General features: G+C 46.2%; 1 protein-coding gene across 1 annotated transcript in view; it reads right to left on the minus strand.

Moving 5' to 3' along the window:
• STAT3 (signal transducer and activator of transcription 3) overlaps positions 1-5,861 on the minus strand; it is a 72,145-nt gene extending 66,284 nt beyond the window's left edge. Inside the window, exon 1 of the mRNA XM_035027135.1 lies at positions 5,545-5,861. The gene's annotated coding sequence lies outside the window, so the exon portion shown is untranslated. The remainder of the gene's footprint in view (positions 1-5,544) is intronic.
• Between the last annotated feature and the right edge of the window lie 379 nt (positions 5,862-6,240).

Consider the following 6,240-nt stretch of genomic DNA (forward strand, 5'->3'; position numbering starts at 1 on the left):
ATATTAATTATTAGCACTCAAATTTTAGCTATCTGCCAGGCACTGTGCAAAGTGCTTTACATTATCTTGTGGGGTGCCTGGCTGGCTCAGCCGGTAGAACATGTGACCCCTGATCTAGGGGTGCTGAGTTCAAGCCCCATATTGGGCATATTGCCTACTATAAACAAACAAACAGGGGCACAGTCATTTGGGTGTCTGCCTTTGGCTCAGGTCGTGATCCCAGAGTCCTGGGATCGAGCCCTGCATCAGGCTCCCTGCTCAGTGGAGAGCCTGCTTCTCTCTCCCTCTGCCTGCCGCTCCCCCTGCTTGTGCTCTATCAAGTAAATAAATAAAATCTTTAAAACAAACAAACATATACATATATATGCACATTATCTTGCTTAATCCTCACAACTTCCCTACAATGAAGCCTGGCATTTGTATTTTATGGCTAGAGAAACTGAAGCCCAGAAAAGTTAAAGCAACTGACCCAAAGTGTTAGGGGTGCTGGATTTGGGATTAAAGCCCAAGGAGTCTGACCTCACAGCCCATTCTTTTACTTCCTATAGCAACTTTGGATCATGAGACCCTTGAACACACGGCCCAAGCATTTTTACACTACAGTATTACCTTGGGAAAGTTCAAAATAAGTTCCTTGTCCAATGTACTTATAAAGCCAAAGGTCAGGCAAAAGTTCAGTGATTAGAAGAGTCATTTATTCTTCTGGGTGGGGGTAGCAGAAAGAAAAACCAGATAATCCAAACCTTATTGTATTTTGGGGGGTAGATTTGCCTTCCTTATTGTTTTTTTATTAGGCTACTAAAAAGAAGTTTGCAAAAAATGTGTCCAAGATAAATTGGTAAGTAGAAAAAGTTGCAAAAAATCTGGAGATATACACACCATTAAACATTAATACAACTATTAACAGGATATATATATATATAAAATACACATAGCTTATAGTTCTACAAATGTGAATGTTTTGTAATAGCATATATTTCTTTTGTAAGCAGGACCAAACAACTTAGTTTTAATGACATGTGAACCCAATAAGAACAGAAGAGTAGGGGGAAGAGCTGTAGCTCAGCGGCTTCCTCTCCCCTCAGTTCAGCCCTCCTAAATTAAGAACCTGCACTTGGGGGCACCTGAGTGGCTCAGTCGGTTGAGCGTCTGCCTTCAGCTCAGGTTCTGATCCCAGGGTCCTAGGATCGAGCCCCACATCAGGCTCCCTGCTCAGTGAGGAGCCTGCTTCTCCCCCGGTGTGTGCTCTCTCATCTCTCTCTCAAATAAATAAAATATTAAAAAAAAAAAAAAAAGAACCTGCACTTGTAGATCCCTGGACACTCTCTTCTGTGTTAAGCCTCTACACATTCATGTTTCCTGGCCTTGAACACAACTGTTCACAACTCAACTTTGTTGGGAGAATTCCTATTCACCCTACAAAACCCCGTTCATAGGCATTCCGACCTGATAAAACCCCTCTGTGATAAAGCCTTTTCCCACCCCTGAAGAGAATGAATCTCTTTTCTGGGATATTTTATAGGAACTTAGATTTATGGAGTTCTCACTGTGGGGCAGGCATTATGCTAAGCATTTTACCTATATTATCTCATTGACTCTTCAACAGACCTAGGAGATAGGCCCTGTTATCCTCTACTTTTACAGATAAGAAACTGAGACTCAGTTCTGAGGAGGAAGTAGCAGATCCAGGATCTGATCCCAGACCAATCTGACTCCAGAGCATCAGATGTGATGTGAACCTCTTATCCTGTCACCTCCCCTGCCCTGTGTCCATCCTGAAGCAACTCACACCCTGGTCCGCACAATGCCTCTAGTTCCGTGAAAATAGTAAAATAGTAACAATATTTCATTACCCTTGGATACCGCCTAGCATAGTAATTGGCTTTCAGTATAAAATGTTTGCTGATAATAAATAAATTAAAACAAAACAAAAATGAAATAAAACGTTTGCTGCCTGACCGAAGAGTTGTGATAATCCTAACATAATGAGAACTGAGCAGAACGGAAATTCATCCTTCCACATGCTGTTCCTTTTAAAAACTAGAGACTTTTTTTTTAAAAGATTTTATTTATTTATTTGACAGATACACAGTGAGAGAGGGAACACAAGCAGGGGTAGTGGGAGAGAGAGAAGCAGGCTTCTGGCTGAGCAGGGAGCCCAATGTGGGGCTCGAACCCAGGACCCTGGGATCATGACCTGAACCGAAGGCAGGCGCTTAACGATTGAGCCACCCAGGCGCCCCCAAAACTGGAGACATTTCAAACAACTGACCAAATGGCCAAAGTATCATCTGGCCATCCAGCCTAAAGTGCACCATAGTAAGCCGAGGTTCCGAGTGACAAATGTGTAACTGGGACATTAATTCTTTTCACCATAACTGACAAAGACTGAAACAGCCCAGCAATGTCATCCTGCTGGATCTCACCAAGGCTGCTCCAGGAACCAGGACTTCTTCAAGATTTGGGGACATCCTCAAGTGCTCTTTTGGTGTTTTTTATAAATGACCCAAAAGTTATAGTAAAATTGTTTAAATATGGAAGACATAAAATGTAAGTGGCCATTTACAGTCAATTAAAAATCCTAAAAGACATTTCTGCACTTAAACACATCAATCTGTTAAGTCAGAACACCTCTCTGGGTGCTGGCCCAACTTATAAGCTCAGGCCCAAGGACAACTCCCCTAGGCCATGTGCACTGATCTACTTTGTACAAATTAACCAATGCCAGGCACGTGCCCGACACACAGTAGGCACTCCATAATTAAACACCAATACCTGGCCTCACAAATCTTTGGAAGGACAAAACCTGAAATTCCAGGGTCTAGCCTTCAAGGCCTCTTATACGAGTAGACACTCCTCCCCTACTTACCTTCCTAATCTACCAGGATTTTGTTCCTATTGTACCACCATACCTCCTCACCCCAAATTCTTTACACCTATCACATTTCAGCTATTATTTGGGACCCATATCAAATCTCTCCTTTGGCAAGAAGACTTCCTAGGCCATTCCAGGCCTCGTAACCTCTCCTTCCTCCAAAGACCATAGCACTTAGTGCAGCACTGTCCAACAGAACTTTCCAGGACAATGGGAATGTTCTATAGATGTGCTTATATATACTTTAATATGTAACAGCTACCTTTTTGGATGGCACAGGCTTAACACCTCACCACCTCTTTGAGGACATGTTGCCCTATAGGGATAAAGCATTTATCAAGGCCCCTCAGTGGACTGCAAGTCCTGTGAACAAAGCCTCTGATTCTTCATGGCAACTTTCACAAAGTTGCAAAAAGCAAATATTTGTTGATCTGTACACCACCTCTGGGGAAACCATAAGGTAAAAAGGTGCTGGACTCAGCATCTGGAATGGTCACAACCTCTGTCCCATCTCACATCAGAAAGTCAAGACAAGCAGAGGCAGGAGGAGAAAGCAACTTTCTAGAGACACAAATGATCACTGATCAAGCCACAAGGCACTCTGGATTTAAATGGCATTTTTATCTCTCTCCATTAGCAAATAGCTAAATTCTGATGACAAGTTACGCTGACTAAGAAGTTAGTGACTTCCCAAGTTGTACAAAGCAGATGGAAAAATAACCTAAGCAAAACCCTAGTTCTACTTCTTTTTGCACCTGTTTATTGGCTATCTCCCTTGGAGTCTTACAGCCTATTTGTGGTATTTCACTGTCCAGATAGATGTGAGAATTTCAGTGACACTTTTCCCAGCAGGGTCTACACTCACTGTAAATCAAGATCTAATATTTAACATAGGTCAAAATAACACAAAATATGCCAAAGGTACAAGTTCTACCACTATGACACTCTGCTGCCTTGGGCAAGCGCCTTGTTCCTTTAGCCTCAGTTTCCTTATCTATAAAATGGGGTTAATGTCATACGAACTATCTACCCTTTGTAAGGCAAGTCACAGCTGTGGATATTTCTAAACAGTTATTCTTCCCAAAAGTACTATATACAGAAATAAAAGACCCGTGAATTTGCTAGTGGTTCTCTGTGGTGGATATGCTAACAAATATATAGACTTTAAGATCAATCCTCCAATATCTACAACAATTTTTTTTTTCAGTATTCCAGACTTCTTTTCCCCATCCCACTATGCAAATGTCTGAGCAAAAATTCTGCTAGTGTTCCAGTCCGGCACATATAACAAGGAAATAAATGTGTCAACTCAGGGAACACAGACATATTTAATATAAAACAGAAATTTGGCTGAATCAAGTCATAACAGTCTAAATCCACATATGAAAGACTGAGATGATTTATCGTTCTGATTTATTCCAACCAATGCTTTATCAGCACAGCCAGCCAAAAAGTTACAACCCATACACAGAATATAGCCTGTAGATGCACACATGATAAAAACCAGCAGATACACATTATGTACATTTTTATTTTTTTTTAAGTGTCAATACCACACACACTTGATGTAACACAGAAAGATGTGCACTAAACATGGAAAAAGCAACTTGGATGATGGTTTGAATTTCGCTAACTAAAGCCCAACCACACCCCCCAATCACAGGTAAAGTTTGCACGATCGGCTTCGCCAAGGCCAGCCTGTCTTTGTTTCCCTCTGCGTTTACCCAAGATCTTGGCTCAAAGACAGAAAACTCCCACACTCGATTGGTTCATTCTGTCCTGTGCAATTAAGCAACACCACAATCCAGTGAACGCAAGGGCTCAATTATTTATCTTCTGGCCAAGTTTACCAGGTGTTTATAAAAGAACAATGTCCAGGAAGAAAGAGGTTTATTTCTCTCTAGAACTGGCTTGATGGGGGTTTTATTTTGCTTTGTTTTTAGAAGGGGAGGAGGGAAGCAAGGTTTTATCTAGAAAAAAAAAAAAAAAAAGAGTGGAGGGAATTTATAAAGAGTACAAGACTGTCAATTTCCCTACAGGAAACTTGATTCTTATGCAATAATCCTACCCACAACCAACCAGCCTGTGGGGCTGTAGGAGGAAGACACCTATTCCCACCTCTAGAGGGGCACAGCTGGCTCCTAAAGGAGAGGGAACAGGGCAAGGCCGAGGAATTGGCTCAGCCGGGAGCCGCCGGGCGCCGCCGGGCGCCGCCGGGGAGAGGGGAGAAAGCTCTTTCCAACACCCCCACCTCCCGCCCGTGATCTCTGCCGGCCTGACAGTTGCTCCTGTGGCCGGAACGTCCCCAGAGCCTCTGGGAGCAGGAAGTCGGGGGGCTGTCCCTCACTCCTGCCACCCCCACCCTGGAGTGCCCTCGCCCCACTGTCTTCCCCCTTGAGTCCATTTTCTCTCTTCCTCGGCGTCTGCCCTTTCTCCAAAGAACGAAACTTCCTTCCAGCGCCCCCTGTCCCTTCAGAGGCCCGCTCCTGTCATCCCGGGAGTTGTCCCTTCAGATCGACCCTCGCGTCTCCACGTATTCCCCCCCCCCGCCCCACTTAAGTTTCCATCCACAACTCCCCCAAACACTGCAGAGGCTCCCGGCCCCTCCCGCGCCCCCCTCCGGATCCCCAGGCCTGGGGGCCGTCGGCCCCACCCTTCACCCCCTTCACCTGTTTCTCGGGCTCAGGCCCGATAGGCCGGGGCTGCGCTTGCGCCGGGGTGCGGGCCGCGGGGCTCCCTCAGGCCGCGGGGCCTTTCCAGGCAGACACCGAGAGAGAGCGCCGAGCAGGGCAGCTCGTCAAGGATCCGGTTCGGGCTCGCTCGCTCCGCGGCGACGTCGGAACCCCAGACTCCCCTCCCCGTCTACGCCGCGGCAGCTCCGGAAACCGCTGAATTACAGCCCCTCCAGCCAATCCCCGCCCAGCCCTAGCCTGGCAGAGACACGCCGCTTCTGCATAATTCATGAAACGGCCAGTTTCCCCGGCCTCCCAGAAGCACTGGTGCATATACAGTACACCCGAAGCCCCACCCACTGGCCAATGAGAAGAGCCTCTGGGTAAAGGGCGGGGCCAACATTAGGCTGGGAACGCCCCAGTTCTGGCTGTTCCTAGCACTTAGTGCTCCTCCCTCCACCACAGCAGAAGAAGAGCCGCGGCCTTGGGCACAGAAGCCCGGGGGGAGGGAGGGAAGATTACCGGAATGTCCTGCTGAAAACTCAGCTGAGTTCCTGGCAATGCGTGACGTCAGGACACTTTAAATGCCCCTGATGCGGCTCTCTCCTGCCTGCTCTCCCTTTTCCCAGCCCTTGGCACCACGTGGGGGCGAGTTTGCAAGCCACTTACCACGTGGGAATCAACCAGTTAGAC

This window comes from Mirounga leonina, unplaced genomic scaffold (genome assembly GCF_011800145.1).
Source record: "Mirounga leonina isolate KUSES-001 unplaced genomic scaffold, KU_Mleo_1.0 Mir_200, whole genome shotgun sequence".
Classification (NCBI taxonomy): domain Eukaryota; kingdom Metazoa; phylum Chordata; class Mammalia; order Carnivora; family Phocidae; genus Mirounga; species Mirounga leonina.